Below are 20,053 nucleotides of genomic sequence, written 5' to 3' on the forward strand. Positions count from 1 at the left end.
CCTCTCTGGGCGTGTATGTGTATACCGGTATTACCTCTCTGGGCGTGTATGTGTATACCGGTATTACCTCTCTGGGTGTGTATGTGTATACCGGTATTACCTCTCTGGGTGTGTATGTGTATACCGGTATTACCTCTCTGGGTGTGTGTATGTGTATGCCGGTATTTCCTCTCTGGGCGTGTGTGTATACCGGTATTACCTCTCTGGGCGTGTATGTGTATACCGGTATTACCTCTCTGGGCGTATATGTGTATACCGGTATTACCTCTCTGGGTGTGTATGTATATACCGGTATTACCTCTCAGGGCGTGTATGTGTATACCGGTATTACCTCTCTGGGCGTGTATGTGTATACCGGTATTACCTCACTGGGCGTGTATCTGTATACCGGTATTACCTCTCAGGGCGTCTATGTGTATACCGGTATTACCTCTCTGGGCGTGTATGTGTATACCGGTATTACCTCACTGGGCGTGTATCTGTATACCGGTATTACCTCTCAGGGCGTCTATGTGTATACCGGTATTACCTCTCTGGGCGTGTATGTGTATACCGGTATTACCTCTCTGGGCTTGTATGTGTATACCGGTATTACCTCTCTGGGCGTGTATGTGTATACCGGTATTACCTCTCTGGACGTGTATGTGTATACCGGTATTACCTCTCTGGGCGTGTATGTGTATACCGGTATTACCTCTCTGGGCGTGCGTGTGTATACCGGTATTACCTCTCTGGGTGTGTATGTGTATACCGGTATTACTTCTCTGGGCGTGTATGTGTATACCGGTATTACCTCTCTGGGCTTGTATGTGTATACTGGTATTACCTCTCTGGGCGTGTATATGTATACCGGTATTACCTCTCTGGGCGTGTATGTGTATACCGGTATTACCTCTCTGGGTGTGTATGTGTATACCTGTATTACCTCTCTGGGTGTGTATGTGTATACCGGTATTACCTCTCTGGGCTTGTATGTGTATACCGGTATTACCTCTCTGGGCGTGTATGTGTATACCAATGTAGCCCCTTTCCCCCGTGTCTAGGGAAACTATGTGTGGTGCGTTACCCGATTGGCTCACAGGAAGCCTGATCCTCCGCTGCAGGGAGCCTGGGGTGTACCTGATTCTATCTGGTGACAGCGCCTCCACCTGGGAGAGATCCAAGCTCAATTGGATAGCCCCTTCCCAGGAACACACAGTAAGGAATAATTATATACACGGTAATAACTGATCTTTACTGGTAACACTTAAGTAATAATCCCAGAAGAACAGGGCATTACTGGCCAATAATGCCCTGGCTGGAAGAGTTGAAGGTCTGAAGCGAAGCCGAGGGACTTTAACCCAGCCAGGGCATTATTGGCCAGTAATGCCCTGTTCTGAGGGGATTATTACTATTATAGGTGTAGCCCTCTTACCCCCACCCTAAGTGAGATTGGGGTGGGTAGGTGCATCTGACTACTTGTCAGTGTGGTGCTGTACCTGTTTGGCAACCAGGAGGGCTGAGCTTCCGCCACGGGGAACCTGGGGTATATACTTACACTCGGTGCAGCGCCTCCACTGATGAGGGATCCCAACGTGGTGGGAGTGTGCCCTCACCAGAACAACCATATAGTAAATACACACAATGTGAATAAACAGTATTTACTGAGCATGAACGATAACTTCAATAACACTCTATTTGCATAACATCATTACATCATATGAATAACATTGCATCACCCTGAATGTATACCATCCCCTCACCCACATGTCCATCATCCCATCACCCTCAGTCCCTTTGATAATACTGTGCTTGGGCACTTTATCCCTTGAGTGTCCACAACAATAAAGAGAGTGTGTGTGTGAGGGATAGCGCTTCCCTGTGTTGGGGACCGTTGGTGCTCTTAATATGTACTACCTCTCAGATCTGTAATGATCAGGAAAATCCTTTGTAGTCAGCAACTCCGCAACTTGGTCCCACGCCGCGGTGCGCTGCTCCTTGCAGGAATGATTACACCCCCTGACTCCTCCAGGGAGGAATCTCCAGCCGGAATGATCCTTTACCACAGTCTCTGCTATGAAGTCATGCACTCTTCCTGCTACACGCTGTACTGACAGTCAGGCACTGTCATGCAGCATTCCTCTTTCTCTCTGAGTATGGTGAAGGAGTCCCTGTCTTAAGGCAGTCCCTATCACATACAGTATTTCTCTAGTGTCTCAGGGGACTAACTGGGCCCTGGGGATATACCTCTAGCCCAGTCCCTGCATGCAGAAGATCTCTTGCTGTAGCTTCTGTCTGATCCCAGACTCTGGCAGCTCACCACGTGCAACTGGCACTGGTGATATAACACACACTGTATAACTTAGAAAGCAACCACCCCTTCTTCCTATGAGGGGCCTTCCCCTGACACAGCCAAAGCAACTACTCTGGCTGCACTGCACACAACACTGTTGCAACTTGCTATCCTGCTCAGCTAAAGTGACAGTCTCCCTATCTGGCTCTGTCCCTATCTGCAGCAGCTCACTTGTGACTCAGGGCTATCCCTGCGCATGCGCAACCTCTAGAGGTCCTTCCTGCCTCTCTGCCTTCTCCTGCCACATCTAAGGCTTCGTTCAGGGTGCTGACTTCGGACGGAGGGCGTGCTGACGTGCGAGCTGCCGTGGGACACAATGTATTCAAACTGAATACTGGTTGTCAGGGTAGCAGCTGCCCTGTCTCCGAAGTACGGAGTTGACGCTGGCTGCAGTTTCAATAAACAAAACATTAGTTTTTTGAAGCTGCAGCAGCGTCACTGGGACCTCGGCAGCCAATGAAATCATTCTTGAGAATGATTTCAAGACTGCAACTTGGATCCCTAACCTGCCGTCTGTAGCCCCCTCCCCGCCTCCTCAACTCCTGAAAAAGTCTGCTGGGAGGATGAACACACATCGCCCAGCAGACTGCCGCCCGCCCTCCCGAACGCCTGCCTCTGGCACCCTGAACGAGGCCTAAGATGGCCTCCGCAACCGTCCACACTTGCGCAAGCGTTCGCGCACGGGCGGTCAACTCCAACATGGCGGCGCCCACCCGGATGGTGGCGCCAACCAGTGGAAAACCGCCGGAGCCTTTCTGCGCCTCCTGCTGCTGGCTATCTCGCAGCACCGCCCTAACTAACCGCGCGGCACCTGCCCTTACGCCAGGGAAAGCGCGGGGAAACGTCCCATAGCCAGGGACCCGCACTGGTAAGGGGACCAGGCCTATATAGGCTAAATGTAGGCTTATTTTTTTTTTTTTAATTTTCCATTAAAAAAAGATATATTGTTGTAGTCATATTGATTTTTATCAGCATGATTGTCTACATTCTTATGCTTTTACTGCACGTTTATTAAAAGGAAATTGTACATACACAGCTATATATATATATATATATATATATATATATATATATATATATATATATATATATATATATATATATATATATATATATATATATATATATATATACATACATACATATACACACACACACTACAACCCCCCTCTATATACACACACAAACACACACTCTGCTGTCCCCCCTACATACTGTGCAGCCCCCCTCCCCTATACCCACAAAACACACTGCAGACACACACACACCAACAAAACAGACTGCTTGCTGCCCCCTCTACATCCATAAAACACACAGCAGCAGCCCCCCTCTACACCAACTGCAGCCCCCATGTAAACCCACACACTGTAGACACACACACACACAAAACACTCTGCAACCCTCAAAAACACACATACTGAAGACACACTCCCCCCTCTACATCCACAAAACACACACAAACCAACAGACTGCCAACTCTACATCCACAAAACACACACACACAACACCCTTCCTCCGCCTACAAAACACACACTGCAGACACACACACCAAAACAGACTCTGTATCCCTCCTCCACCCACAAAACACACATAGAAGACACACACACACACACACACTGCAGGTCCCCCTCTACACCAACAAAACACACACACAGCAGACACACACCAACAAGACTCTACTGCCCCCTGTACACCCACAAAACACACACCCACAGAAGACACATACACACATCAATAGAACACTCTGCTGGCCCCTTATACACCCACAAAACACACAACAGACACACAAACCTTTCCCCTCACTCTCCTGTGCAGAGCTCTCTGCAGGCAGGGAGGGGGAGTAGTCAGTGCCTGGCTGCAGGCAGGGAGGGGGAGGAGTCACTGCCTTGCTGGTGCCTTCTGTCCAATCACCACCCCTGTCTAAGAGCAAATGTCACTCTTTGTGAATGAGAATGGAAAGCCGATTGGCTGAAAATCTTGGCAAGCTGCCAAAAATTCCAGGCCATTACTGATTGGATAATGGTCGGAATTTTAATCAGAGAGCAGGGATTTCAATAATGCCCGGAATTTACCAGCTTTAGCCTATAATAACTGATAACACAAAACCATACAGGCCTCGCACGGCCGTATCCACACAGTGCCCCCATTGTCCAACCACCACCATATACACACCCCGATAAGGTTCTACCAAAGTACTGAGGTGCCCTTGGGCACCTAACCGCCCTGTATCCACAGAGCTGATCCCACCCCAAAGTGTGCAGAAGCACTAACCACAAAATGTGTGTGTGGCCATTGGTGCACACGTTGAGATGGATACCTGCCGGGCTCTCCAGCACCCGGGTACCGCCAACTGATGAGAGGATCCGTCTGATCCAACGAAGACATCCAACTCTGTGGGGGGTGAACTCCCGTTGGAGTGTCTCACCTTTAAGAGTCTCTCACTTGCGGTGGTGGTCTGATTCCAGACCACAGGCCGCACGTCACTGCACGGCGTCTTTGCTGTGTCCCTGACACTTTTGGGCTAATGGGGAAAATGTCCCTGAGGGGCATTCCCTGAAGCACCCACAAGCTACTGGTGAGTCGGGGCCTAGCTGGGGCCTAAGGGGGACTTTAGGCCTAGTCTCAGGGGCACTGGCACCTGAGACACTACCTTACCCTCTTCGGTCCAGCTCCCGACAGAAGCGTGGCTGCCAGCACGCCAAATTTATCTCTTTCGGTGCAGGGGAACATGGCAGCCCTCTTAGCCCCTGGGGCTGCTGGAAACTGTAGTTCCCTATGCGAAGCCTCTCCACCTAATGGCCGCCGCAATACTTACTGCGCATGCGCGAGATACATACTGCGCATGCGTGTTGCACCAAAGATGGCGGTGACCTTACCAGCGTACCCTGTGGAAATCCGGCGACAAAATCGCACCCCCTAACTGCCCACAGCTCCTGCAGCCTCCCTGACAGTCCGGCAGGTCTGCCTGCAACCTGGCAGCACTCGCGTGCCTCGCCGCCAGCAGCAGCTCCCCCACCTGCAGCAGCGGTAAGTGGGGACCAAGGGGACCTGGCAACATTCTCCCCCTGGTGAAGAAACCAACGACCCCGCTTGAGAACGACATACACACGCACCAAAGTTACACAATAAAAAATACAGTATTATGTACAACTTAACGTAGGGCAAATATCTTTAAACAATATTGTACAGCTCTGTGAGCATGGCTATCACAGACAGCCTGCTACGAGACCACTACTGAGACTCGTAGTGGGGTGCCCCTGACAATCATAGGTCACCCTATAGGGAGGGCGCCCTACTCGTTGACTTCGGCGAAGCTCTTCCTCGACTTCTCACTCTGGGGAGTAGTGGTCGTGAGCTTGAGGCTCTGACTCTGTCATCGGCCCCGATGTTCAAAGGCCCTGGTTTATACATCAAGGTAAATTGATAGTTAGAGAGGGCCGCCAGCCACTTGTGGCGTCCAGTTTGGCGGATGCCAAGATATACGTCAACGGGTTGTTGTCTGTTCTTCGAATGAATCTCCATACAAGTAGTCGTGGAGTTTGTCAACGACTGCCCACTTGAGGGTGAGGAATTCCAGCTTGTGGACAGGGTAATTTTGACTCTCTGGGAGTCAAACTACGGCTCTTATATGCCACTGGGCGAAGACCAGCAGGGTATTTCTGGTGCAGTACCACTCCCAGCAGGTTGATGCTTGCATCCACATGTAGGATATATGGCTGCTCAGGGTCGAAGTAAGCCAAGACGGATGCTTCCGTTCTTCTTGAGGCCAATGAATGCCTTTTTGCAGTCTGATGTCCACTTGTCCCCGAAGGGTAGCCACGCGGATGTGGCCTTCTGCCGAGAATCCTCTGGATATATTTTCAGAAGATTGTTGAGGCCCTTGGCTTTGTATCCTTCCATGAAGCAGCGGTAGTACCCGCAGAACCCCAGGAAGGAGTGTAGCTATGTTTTCTGGTCTAGGCCAGTTCACCTCGGCTTCGACCTTACCTGGGTTAGTGGCCACTCCATCTGCGGACACTATGTGACCCATATAGGTGACTGACGTGCCGCAGAATCGGCATTTGTCCAGTGACAACTTCAGACCTTCTTTGCCCAATCGGTCTAACACCTGTAGAAGGCGTTCCTTGTGTTCTTCGAGAGTCTTGCCGAAGACGATGATATCGTCCAGGTATACTAGGCATTCCCAGGGATTCATATCTCTGATGGTCTTCTCCAACTATTGGAATGTCTCTGGGGCACCACAAATGCCTTGGGGCATGTGGATAAACGCCGTCTTCTCCTGGTCTTCAGAGCTCATAGGTACCTGATAATACCCAGACCTTCAGTCCAGCATGCTGAACCACTGGCTTCCTGACAGCGCATTGGAGGAGCTCTTCGATCCGTGGCAGGGTGTATTGGTCTGGGACGGTTCGACTGTTCAGGGTCCGGTTGTCCACGCACAAGCGTACTGACCCATTCTTTTTGCGTACTACCACGATCGAGGACGCGTAGGGGCTACAGGATTCAGTCACGATTGCCCGCTGTCTCTATTTCCTTTAAGCTATCCCTCACGTCCTCCACATCTCTGGGAGCGACGCGTTGGGAACGCTCCCGGAATGGCGTGGTATCGTTCAGCCGGATTGTGTGCTGGGTGTTTTTGCTGCAGTCCACATTAATTTTGCTGGTGGAGAACACTTCCCGGCATTCCTCCAACTTGGCGGTTAGCCGTTCCTTCCACTTGGCTGACAGGGTCGATTCCCAGAAGTCAAACGGCAACCCGGCCGGATGATCTTGCACAGTAGTGGTGTACACATGAGCCAGCGTCTCTACAGGTGTAACTGGGTATATCCTACCGAATCTTTGACCTGGGTTGAATGGCATGGTGTAAGGGGAGAGGCTCTGGATGATCACCTTAATCTTCCCCGGAATCGAGGATTTCCACTCTCGTACCTCTGGCATGATCTTGTACCCTCTATTGACTTCTTCCTCAGGCGTACTCTCTAGGGAGAAGTACTGGTCGGCCTCATCACGACTCGGGTAGCAGCACACTGCGTCCACATACTGCACGCCCCCTGGTGGAATCTCGGTCAACCCCGCGGTGAGATTGAATATCCCTCTTGGGCCGAGACCCTGCAGCACTCTTCCTTCAGTACCGGATGGACCCATAGAGAAAACAGGGTAGACAGGGGTAGTTTGCCGGCCTCTTGTAGATAAGCTTGGATCATCACCCGCACCACATCAGCATTCGTCTCCAATATAATTGGAAAGCTTGGATGTTCTCGGGGAATATCAGAGCCTCCACTTCCATGGTGTGAGACTTGTTAGTGCTCAGCTGCGGTATATCCAGCCGTACTTTCACTACACCGTCAATGGGACAGTCGTCGTTGCCAAGTCCTGACAACTTCATCTTCTCTGCTGACTGCATGGGCAGGTGCTTAAGATGTTGATCGTAGAAGGGTCGGTATATGATAGTCTCTTGTGACCTGGTATCCAGTAATGCCGAGGAATATATGCCTTCCACGAGGACGCGTATAATGGCCGCCGGTACCACTTGATGTAGGCGTCCAGTTGGGGTGTTTTATTGGGGGTGGGCGCTTGAACACTCTCCTTTGGGGTGGAGGGTACTTCTGTCGGCGGCACCATGAGGGTCATTACCCTAGTAGTGGGCTTCTTGGGCTTCGGGCAGTCCCGAGAATAATGACCTTCCTGTCTGCAGTTGAAGCAGCTGTCATTTTGGGTCACACCAGCCCTGGAGGTAGGGGTTACTCTCCGTGACATCCTGGAGGTGGAGGCAGGTGCCCTGGAAGCAGGGTCGTCCTCAGCACTTTCTGCCTGTTTGGGCTTCAGGGCAGACGCCCCCTTGGTCTCTTACCTTCAAGACTCCTTCGAGGGAGTCGCATGTCTCTTTTCTTTGGACAAGTCACGAGACCGCCCAGGTGTCTGAAACTGTAAGATGACCTCTTGGTCTTGGATTCAATCCAGGAGGTCCTCGGAGCTAGAAGGATTCTCCGTGCAGATGGTTAAAGCAGATTCCAGCCACTAAGGGATGGGTGAGTTAAGCTCCCCACAGGAACTACTTGATCCAGCTCGGCCACACGGATGACCTTTCTGTTGATCAGCGTCCACAGGGCCACCTGCAGCCTTTGGAGGAACTCAGACAATTCCTCATGCTCTTTTTGCTTGAGGGCGTGAAAATGGGCCAGCAACGCAATTGGGTAATCCTTCTTACCATAGGTCTTGGTTAAGGCCCAAATCAGATCTGGCGCCTCTGCTTCGGCATGGCACTCGTGATACAGACACTCTAAGATCCGTTGCCTCTTGATAGCGTCTGAACACGTACTTGTACCGCATGGTCCCTCCATTCGTCAAACGTTTCTTCTCCCAGTGATGTGGGTCGCACCCCAGAGAAGGCTTTTAGTTTGCGGTAGTGGTGGCTTTGTGCGGACTGTGTTAATGCCTCTACCAATTGGGATAGAGTTACTCCCAAGTCTGAGTTTCCCGTGGACAGGGGACTGTGGTATTTCCCTGTGGACAGTGGAGATTGTGGTATACTGGGGCCCCTAGCCCCCTTGGGCTAGGTGCCTGCACAGAACTACTCTCATACCTGCTGGGGGTAGGTGACGGGTGTGGAGTTGTGGCTCTGCGAGATGCCTCTAGCATGCCTCTAGTGAAGGTTACCCTGGGTATGGGTAAGTCTGCCCTGGTTGGTGTACTCCAGGCTGGGGCTGTAGTCCTCCACTCCCCTGGAATGTAGGAGGAGGTTAAAGCGTCAGCATGATAGGAGACCTCTGATGAAGGTCCTGGGGTGGAAGTTGACAGAGGAGCTGATAGCTTAGGGTATATGAGTGGGCAACCCGTGGGCGGAACCTCCAGTAGATGTAGGGCCTGAGGAGCATCTTCCTCACATATTTCGTGGCCTGTGGCCAGTATTAGGGCACTCCAATGATATGTGATGTCATATCTGCGACCTATGACCTGAGCGTCGGCTAAACTGGGAAGTTTTCTTACGTGGTTGCAGACGACACTCTTGAATGTGAGGGCGGGAACTCCTCCCACTGCGACCACGTGGCGCGGGGGTTCACGGAGCTCAGGCCCAGTCGTGGACCTCTTGCTTTGAGGGCACAAACATGTTTTTTTTTCTTTCTAATTTGGCTGCTGGTTCGGGCACCCCAAGTCTGAATCTCAGCAGTGCCTCCAAATGTAGCCCCCTTACCCCCGTGTCTAGGGAAACTATGTGTGGCTCGTTACCCGATTGGCTCACAAGAGGCCTGATCCTCCGCTGCAGGGAGCCTGGGGTGTACCTGATTCTATGTGGTGACCCCTCCCAGGTGGAGGAGCTATCCAAGCGCAATTGGATAACCCCTTCCCAGGAACACACAGTAAGGAATAATTATACACACAGTGATATAATAACTGATCTTTACTGGTAACACTAACTGATAACACAAAACCATACAGGTCTCGCACGGCCGTATCCACACAGTGCTCCATTGTCCAACCACCACCTTATACACACCCCAGTAAGGTTCTCCCAAAGTACTGAGGTGCCCTAGGCACCTAACCACTAAATATCTATATCTAAACTAAAAACATATGGTCACAACAGCTTTATTATAAAGTTTTCTTCCTGGTATTATACAGGTTATTAAGAATTTGATTAGTGTTAGGACCTGCACAGATTTGGTCTACCTTGGCGTTTGGTGTGCAGGCGTAAGATACTTTGGCCAAAGAATCAAACTAAATGACCATATGTTTTTAGTTTAGATATATATATATATATATATATATATATATATATATATATATATATATATATATATATATATATATATATATACATACACACACATATACATATATATATATATGTACTTTACTGTGTATCTGTGTCATTGGAAGTAGCGTTGGGCTCTGTCTGTGTTCTATGTTCTGTCCTTGTCAAGGTACGGGGTGGTGTGTGTGTGTGTGTGTCAGTGTCAGCGTGTGAGTGTCAGCGTGTGAGTGTCAGCGTGTGAGTGTCAGCGTGTGAGTCTCAGTGTCAGCGTGTGAGGAGGGCATTTGTGGGGGAGGGAGCTGCTTACCTTCCGGCAGCCCGCAGCAGCTCCCTCCTGCAGCCCGGGAGGGAGGGGGGGGGAGTAGCGGGTCCCTCCGCTCAAACCACGCCCCTCCCCTCCCACTCCTGCCCCCTGCCCGCTCCGGCTCCCTACATACCGCATATTGAGGTCTGTGTCTGTCAGCGCCCCGCCTGTCTGCAGTGCGGGCGCGCTGACTGAGGGAGTGGGGCCTTAGCACCGGTATTACCTCTCTGGGCGTGTCTGTGTATACCGGTATTACCTCTCTGGGCGTGTCTGTGTATACCGGTATTACCTCTCTGGGCGTGTCTGTGTATACCGGTATTACCTCTCTGGGCGTGTATGTGTATACCGGTATTACCTCTCTGGGCGTGTCTGTGTATACCGGTATTACCTCTCTGGGCGTGTCTGTGTATACCGGTATTACCTCTCTGGGCGTGTATGTGTATACCGGTATTACCTCTCTGGGCGTGTATGTGTATACCGGTATTACCTCTCTGGGCGTGTGTGTGTATACCGGTATTACCTCTCTGGGCGTGTGTGTGTATACCGGTATTACCTCTCTGGGCGTGTCTGTGTATACCGGTATTACCTCTCTGGGCGTGTGTGTGTATACCGGTATTACCTCTCTGGGCGTGTCTGTGTATACCGGTATTACCTCTCTGCACGTGTATGTGTATACCGGTATTACCTCTCTGGGCGTGTATGTGTATACCGGTATTACCTCTCTGGGCGTGTTTCTGTATACCGGTATTACCTGTCTGGGCGTGTCTGTGTATACCAGTATTACCTGTCTGGGCGTGTCTGTGTATACCAGTATTACCTGTGTAGCCCATGTTCCACCCCCCCCCCCCACACACAGATCGTGCCTCTAAGGTGTATTGAGGGCTGGCTACATGTGTATGGTGGTGCGTACCTGCTTGTAACAGGAGGGCATGAGTGTCCCGCGTTGGTATTGGGGACAACAGGACCAGGCTTCTGTGGTATTTGCCTTCATCTTCTTTAGCAACGGTGGTGCAGCGCCTCCATCTCCATAAGTCCCAGGGATGTGGGATAGGACCCTTATAGAGAAAACCCTGGTCCCAGGGTGAATGATCCAGCTCTCACAAAGTCTCTTTGTGTAAAACAACAGTGTCTTTATTGTCTCTTAGACAACACACAGCAGCAGTTCATTGGCAGCAGTAACTCCAAAGGTATGAACACGACAGGGTATTTTCCTCCACTCCTTATCCTCCAGGAATGTACCCTGCAGTATGGCCTGGTTGGGGCTGCAATACCCCTGCCTCCACCCCCAGGGTAGACCCTATGGGTGAGGCTAGATGTCTTTCCCCTCAGCCCCTGAACAGGGTGAGGGGCATTGGTCCACCTCTATAGTTCTGTCCGCTCTACTCAAAGGGGCTCTGAGTATCTCTTCCAAGCACTCTCAGCATGGCTTCTCCTGTCACCATACAGAACTCTCACTCTCCTCCTCACAGGCAGAACTCCCAGAATCAACTCCTTCCAGAACTGACATCCACAGACTGACACAGACACACACAGGACAGCCCACTAAATAGATCCAGCCCTGCCCCTTGTGATGTCAGCAGAACCTCCCCCCTGTCTCAGGCCTGCTACAGAGTCAGGGGCCTACCTCTATCACTCCAGGCAGGGCTTGGTGAGGGGGGAAAACCCATGGTTACTACTGGCGCCTGCCCTTACCAGGGCTTACTCCAGTAGATGAAGGATAAGTAGCCCGCTCTTACTTACAGGGGCTACACTCTCCCTCTGGTGGAATCCAATGGTCCCCACTTGGACCTACTTCTAGCAGCACCATCCTGCGGAGAACAAACCTGGGAAACACAACACATGCAGGTTAGGTTATGCAGCAAGCCATCCACCAGATGGCGTATAACAACAGTAACGCACAGACACTCCCAACGGGGAGAACTCTAATGATAGTGCTTTGGGTCTGGCTTTCGCAACTTCCTCCCGTATGGTCAGTGACCGTTATACAGTATAATAAGGCTGTACCGACCCAGACTCTGGCCGGTATATCACGCTGTGCATGTATATGCACCTCCCCAAACTCCAAGCCCGGACCACCTCACTGATACGGTCTTCATTATGGTAACCCGCCTTACCAAACTTGATTCTTAAATATTCCTGTACGGCCGCTCGGAGCCAACTGTCTCGGTTCTCTTCAATCTCTCTCATTATGGGTTAAGGCACATAAGGGTATTCGTACCCATGGGACTGTCTAAACCTGAACACTATGGCTCTGTCAGCCTGGCTCAACTTAGATAGTCTCTTGGGACCCGCCCTGCTTGGCAGTACCCAAAACTCCGGCTCTACAGGAGCAATATCATCATACAGTATGCTAGGCCCCTTAGGCATGATGATCCCTTGCTCTATCTCTTGGAAACGGTGCTCTAACTCATCCACTACCTCTTGGGGAGTAAAGACACCTACCGCCCACCAATGATCAATGATGTTGTTCCTGATCAACAGGAACCTGGTGCGGTCCATACCTTCGTGGTACCCAGTGAACTGGGGTGCCCACCACTTGTCATGGTGCTCGTACTCTGATAAGGGGCTACCAGTATCTACCTCTGACTCCGCTTGTGATGAGACACCGGACGTACCCGCTTCTGTAGAGCGCGAGCAATCTCTTCTCCCTTTGGCGTTGAAGTACCTAGTAGGGTTCATTTTGTGGACCACTGTGCTTGCAGTCCCAACCTCAGCAGTAGTGTGGGACCCTCGGGCCCTCCCTCTAGATACAGGAGAAAATGGTACAGCGTTAGGTATACGAATTACATTTGCATACGGTATCTCCCCATCAGATCCTTCATCACTTAACTCCCAATCCCGTAAGTCCTTGGAGTACTTGGGGTATTTTATTGACCTATCCCCGCTAGGTCCCGGTGGTAATACTCGTGACAGGGCAGGGGCAGTGGCCGAGGCAAGGGCGCTAGGGACTGGGGCAATGTCCAGTTCAATGTCCAGCAAACGGGTAATGCCGCGACCGCTGGGCACTTTCTTGCCTGCCCTCTCGCTCGGCCTTCGGGTTCCTCGGGAAGGGCCTTGGTTTCTCAGGGTGGCCATTGCAGCTGCCATAGCTGCTCTCCGCGGGGAGTATAATGCCCCCGGGCCTCTTTTCCAGTCGGACCCGGAAGTGACGTCATCGCTGCCGCCTTCGGAATCCCCATCCGCTCCGTGGTCACGCACCGGAAGTGCGTTGAGGACCGGAAGGGGCGGTGGTGGCTCATCGGGTCCGCGGACGGGTAAGTAGGCCGCACTCCTCTCCTTCTCGTTCTCTGCAGGTTCCGTCTTCGCCTGGCGGGAGTAAGGGGGTGGTGCAGTCTCCTTACCGCTCCGCTGCAGGCTGATATACTCGGGTCCCTCTGGATCTGCCTCCGCCGCCGTCTCCGCGGCACTGGGAGTCACCACGGCCATGGGACTTCTACGGGCCTCAGGCCGCACCAGCACCCGCCGTCGGGAGGTGTCCGGACTCGTCTGCTCCATCTCTCCGGTAAGTGGACTGCCATCTTTGTTACAGCTGGGGTGGTTCGCCGGTAGGCGCATCGCCACCGATGAGACGCCATCTTCTTCCTCCGAAGACGACTTGATCGGATCCTCCGCAAGGGAGTCACCTGGGTCTTTTGCGGCCCCGCCAGTGGATCGTGGTACAAAACGGGCCCGCTCCAGTACCTCCACTGTGGTCGCGCTCTTCTCCGCCGGATCTCCGCTCGGCTCTGTAGTTGGCTGGGCCTTGGTTCCCATATCAGCAGGGGTGCAGGGAACTAGGGCAGCCTCATCGGTCGTCTCCGCCACCTCCGTTAGTGTTCCCGGAGAGGCACCCCGAGGGGTCTTGATCATTGGCCATGGCTCGGTAGGCCACAGGTAGAACGTGCCACATTGAGGGCATCGTGCTTTGGTGCTTGCTACCGTCCCGGGTGTCCTGCAGTGGACGCACAGGCACCGGAGGTACTCTCGGCCCTCGATCTCCACCACCAGGAAGCCTCCTGGGAGTTGGAAGATTGTGGTGCTCAGCTCAGACAATGTTAGCTCAGGGGTGAAACAGTTCAATGTTTCAGCTCCTTGCTCCTCGAATGCCAGGCAGAAGTGAAGTTCCTCGCTCTCACTTCCTGTCCCTCCCTTCGCTGGGGGGGGACGCTCCTGATTGGCTCTCCTTGTGCCCCCTCCCTCTGGTGGAAACAAGAGGAGGGCACTCCTTCTTTCAGTGTGACGTGGCCTTGTCTGTTGGCCAGTCACAGCACAGGTGGGTGGGCTTTCGGCTTTCGCGGCGCTCCACTCCTTTTCCAGGGAATCTGGGTTTGGCGCCAAACTCCTGCACATCTCCCTCCACATTTCTCTAACAGTCTCTTTGCACGATTCACGTGTGCGCTACAGGATTGGCGGGAATCGCCATTTTAACTCGGCTGCTAACTGCTGGGCCGTGGATGGCGCTGCGGTCGCCATTTTTAACTCTTTCATGCTCCGCGGAGCACATGTAGTGACGGCCGCCATCTTTGATGAGCCCTCCTAATGTATAATCTCTCTATTCTCAGTGTCTACTGTGTAACACGTTCCTAGACACGGACTATACTCCAACTGCTCAGTAAACGCTCTCTGCATGCTTTCTCTCTGTGCTTTACCCACAAGTATGATGTGGCATACCCCAGGCTAGGCAGAACTCCTTCTCTGTGCACCACACTCGCTGACGGTTCCTACAAGTACTCTGTGGTGTGTTTTATGTGGGTGCTGGCTAGCGTACCGGGCATCTCCCTAAGTACGAGCGTCTCCTACTTTTGGCCACTCATAGTGCGGGCCCTGGGCCATGGTCCCTGGACAAGTTAACAGGCTAACCCCCCCAGTTGCCTCACACTATCTGCCTCAAGGGACTAGGACAGCTATAGCCCCATACCCATCTTATAACACCCTCTTAGGGCACCCAGGGCGTGCGGTGCGGGAGTCCACGCTCCCCTGACTACCCCCGGTGTTACATGCCTTACTCTCTCCAGTACTTGCATGGAAGGTGCACTTCACTCTTCCCGCTCTGCTTCGCTGAAAGCCTGTCCTGTTCTGGATCTCAGCAGCTCGCCTCCAAATGTAGCCCATGTTCCCCCCCCTCACTGACACAGATCATGCCTCTAAGGTGTATTGAGGGCTGGCTACATGTAAATGGGGTGGTACGTACCTGCTTGTAACAGGAGAGCCTGAGTCTCCCGCGTTGGTATTGGGGACAACAGGACCAGGCTTCTGGGGTATTTGCCTTCATCTTCTTTAGCAACGGTGGTGCAGCGCCTCCATCTCCATAAGTCCCAGGGATGTGGGATAGGACCCTTATAGAGAAAACTCTGGTCCCAGGGCGAATGATCCAGGACTCACACAGTCTCTTTGTGTAAAACAACAGTGTCTTTATTGTCTCTTAGAAAACACACAGCAGCAGTTCATTGGCAGCAGTAACTCCAAAGGTATGAACACGACAGGGTATTTTCCTCCACTCATTATCCTCCAGGAATGTACCCTGCAGGATGGCCTGGTTGGGGCTGTAATACCCCTGCCTCCACCCCCAGGGTAGACCCTATGGGTGAGGCTAGATGTCTTTCCCCTCAGCCCCTGAACAGGGTGAGGGGCATTGGTCCACCTCTATAGTTCTGTCCGCTCTACTCAAAGGGGCTCTGAGTATCTCTTCCAAGCACTCTCAGCAGGGCTTCTCCTGTCACCATACAGAACTGTCACTCTCCTCCTCACAGGCAGAACTCCCAGAATCAACTCCTTCCAGAACTGACATCCACAGACTGACACAGACACACACAGGACAGCCCACTAAATAGATCCAGCCCTGCCCCTTGTGATGTTAGCAGAACCTCCCCTCTGTCTCAGGCCTGCTACAGAGTCAGGGGCCTACCTCTATCACTCCAGGCAGGGCTTGGTGAGGGGGGAAAACCCATGGTTACTACTGGCGCCTGCTCTTACCAGGGCCTACTCCAATAGGAGAATGATAAGTAGCCCGCTCTTACTTACAGGGGCTACACCTGTCTGGGCGTGTATGTGTATACCAGTATTACCTGTCTGGGCGTGTATGTGTATACCGGTATTACCTCTCTGGGCGTGTATGTGTACACCGGTATTACCTGTCTGGGCGTGTATGTGTACACCGGTATTACCTGTCTGGGCGTGTATGTGCACACTGGTATTACCTGTCTGGGCGTGTATGTGTACACCGGTATTATGTCTCTGGGCGTGTACGTGTATACCGGTATAACCTCTCTGGGCGTGTACGTGTATACCGGTATTACCTCTCTGGGCGTGTACGTGTATACCGGTATTACCTCTCTGGGCGTGTACGTGTATACCGGTATTACCTCTCTGGGCGTGTACGTGTATACCGGTATTACCTCTCTGGGCATGTACGTGTATACCAGTATTACCTCTCTGGGCGTGTACGTGTATACCGGTATTACCTCTCTGGGCGTGTACGTGTAGACCGGTATTACCTCTCTGGACATAGTAACCTGATCGGCTTGGGGAGAGGAGGAAACAGCGTGGAGCGGAGGGTTGTGTGTGTCTCGAGCGTGGCGCACCTTTCACCATTGTGTCCAGTGTTTTCGGAGAAACAAGCCACCTAGTCACCCTAGTGGGGGGAGGGGTGTTGGGGGGGGGGGGGGGGGAGGAGGAGAGGTGTAAAACTGTCACAGCCAGAGCTTCCAAAGTCGCTCCCCACAATGCTTTGCACACACTGAGGGGCAGTTTGGAGGATTATTAAGGGTGTGTTCCCCCCACAAGCTCAGGACCCCACACTGCCTGGGATCGATCTTTTAGTGATAGTCTGAGGAGTCGGGGAAAAGATTTATTAATTAGGGGTTCAAATACCTTCTAGCAGGGGGAACGCTGTGTAATAAGGGAGGGAACCTCTGATGGAATTGGTTACAAATTACAAGTCTGTACTTTTCTCACTAGATGGCGCTATTTCAGTCACAGAGCATATTGTTGGGCTTTAGAAATGTCACAAATTCAACACTTCCGCATCCTGAGTCAGTCCTGTTGAGCCCGGGCTGATATTATTGCATGACAATGTTTCAATAAGAGAAGAAATTGTATACAATGATACAATAGATTGTAAGCTCTGCGGTGCAGGGACTCGTGTCTGCAAAAATGCTATGTACAGCGCTACTTACACTGTCAGTGCTATACAAGAAAAAATAAATGATCTTTCTCATAGGTGCCAAACTCCAAAGACGCTCTCCAAGTGGCGAGAAAACCTCCGCTGCCCGGGGATAGAACAACATGGCGGATGGGACCAGGCGAAGCTTTCGTGCCAGGCTGATGATGTCACCGCCCTCACTTGGGAGGGAGAATCCAATAAGCAGGGAGGGAAGCAGAGGATTCTGGGAGAGAAGAGAGCAGCCACAGAGTCTCCCTGACACAGCGGCTAATCCTTACACTGCGATGGTGTAGAAGTCAGGAGACGGGTTAGGAATGCATTTCGGGTCGGCGTGGAAGTGGGCGCTTGTTGTATGCTGGGTGGCGGTCACCGCTGATATATTATAATTAGCTCAGATCAACAGGAAATGCTGCAACCTTGGTATTAGTTCCCAGTTACAAAACACACACCTTGTGTGCAACCGTGTGCAGTTGCAAATGCAAAATAAACAGTGTGAGTATATGTGTGGTGGATGCAAAAGGGAGAGAGGGGTGTGTGTGCAGAGGAAAGGGGTGCAGAAGGGGGGGGGGGAGAGAGGGTTGGACTTTGGGGGGGGGGGGGGGGGAGGGTGCAGAGAAAGGGGGGTTGAGGAGGATGTGTGCAGAGGGACTGGTGTGTGTCCAGGTGGAGAGTGCAGGGGGACAGACTGCAGGGGGAGGTGCAGAGAGAGAGGATTGCAGGAGGGGTGCAGAGAGAAAAAGAGGGGGTTGCAGGGAAAGAAGGTGCAGAGGGAGAGGTGGAGACAGATGCAGAGGTTTTGGGGGTCACATTAGCACAGACAGATGCGGAGGTTTTGGGGGTCACATTAGCACAGACAGAGGCGGAGGTTTTGGGGGTCACATTAGCACAGACAGATGTGCAGGTTTTGGGGGTCACATTAGCACAGACAGATGGGGAGGCGGGTGTGGGTTTAGCAGGAAGTGGCCGATAAAAGGAAATGACAGAGAGATTTTACTGTAGAGGTGTTAAATTGTCAAAACCATTTTCACATTTTGTCTCTGTACACGCCGATGTAAATCTCAATACTCCGTCACCTCGTAATCCCCCCCCACCCCCCGAACAGGGCTCGTCCCCCAATCACACCCCTCCCCGTATATCACTGTCCCACAAAACAGACAGTGTGTGTGTGTGTGTGTGTGTGTGTGTGTGTGTGTGTGTGTGTGTGTGTGTGTGTGTTTAGTTATGGTGAGTAAAAAAAGTGACAAAAACCCTCCACAGCAAAGCATATAGCAAATGTAAATATACTGTTTGCTCATCTGCATGTCTCAGACAGGTCTGCAACCCCACCTTTCCCCATTATCACCCAGCACACAGCACTTCCACTGCAGCAAGGGATTCTGGGAAATGACATGCAAATGAGCACACAGTGCCACTTTTTGCTTCAAAAACCATTTTATACTGTACATGGTTCCCTATAGGCTTAAGCTTGCTGCATGGTCACAGCTTTGAGCACAGCCAGGGTTAAGGTGCATACCCAGAAAACCCGCCCACAGACAGCTGTTTCGACCTTAATGGGTCTCATGAGTGTGGGGTTGATTAACTGGCTATGCAATGAAGCTAAAGGATGGGGGTTACCATAATACTGAGTTAAGTTATGGTGAGTAAAAAAAGTGACAAAACCCTCCACAGCAAAGCATATAGCAAATGTAAATATACTGTATGCTCATTTGCATGTCATTTCCCAGAATCCCTTGCTGCAGTGGAAGTGCACCGCACCAGAGAACATCTACCAGCCGTTTCCAGTGAGAGTTGGACTGCAGGGTCCTGAGGCTGAGTGACCAGAGTTGGCGGTGATTTGTATCACACACTGCTTGGTTTTAACCTACTCTTGTGAGTGGATTTTCTACCCCCCCCTTCCCTTGCCCCTTGTCCCTTTCCCAAATAAATGTACTGTATTATGCTATGGGGCGTGCGCTCGCTCTTCTTTTTTCCCCAATATATATTATATACAGTAAATAAATATATCACGGTGTGAGCACATTCACATCTCCCCTGCCCTTCCCCATTATCTCTTTGCGTACACTGCTTCCCCCACAGCCAGGGATTCTGGGTTATGACATGCAAATGAGCTCATAGTCACCTTTTGCTTCTTATCCATTTTAACATGGGATCCCCTAAGCGTACGCCTGCCATATATAGGACTGTTTTTAAAGTCCCCCCCCCATGTGCAATCCTAGTGCAAAAGAATGAAAACACCAACAGATTTAGCAGCGGGAGCGCGGCCGTCGCGGCAGTGAGAGAGCTACTCGGCTGGCTTTTTTTTGTTGCTGTTGCACATTTTATTAAATAAAAATTAAATAGGATTTTTTAAAAACATTTGAGAGTATTCCGTTATAATGCCGCCCCGGGGATTATGAGGATCGGCAGACGGGAGGATAGACGCGGGTAAGTGTTGTGACATTTTAAACACTTTGAGCGTTTTGAATTGGGATTTTAAAATGGCGACGGGCAAAACAAAATAAAAAACCTAATAAAAAGACACGG

At 51.6% G+C, this 20,053-nt stretch overlaps 1 long non-coding RNA gene across 2 annotated transcripts; it reads left to right on the plus strand.

The window, feature by feature from the left end:
- The first annotated feature begins 1,115 nt into the window (after positions 1-1,115).
- On the plus strand, positions 1,116-19,955 carry LOC142503995 (uncharacterized). Of its 2 annotated transcripts, none has more exons than XR_012804155.1 (4): positions 1,116-1,197; positions 17,588-18,022; positions 19,255-19,399; positions 19,892-19,955. It is a non-coding gene; the product is annotated as an uncharacterized LOC142503995 (long non-coding RNA). The 2 variants fall into 2 exon arrangements; XR_012804156.1 differs by having other exon boundaries at positions 17,588-17,837.
- Positions 19,956-20,053: the final 98 nt, after the last annotated feature.

This window comes from Ascaphus truei, chromosome 10, assembly GCF_040206685.1.
Source record: "Ascaphus truei isolate aAscTru1 chromosome 10, aAscTru1.hap1, whole genome shotgun sequence".
In the NCBI taxonomy this organism is placed as follows: domain Eukaryota; kingdom Metazoa; phylum Chordata; class Amphibia; order Anura; family Ascaphidae; genus Ascaphus; species Ascaphus truei.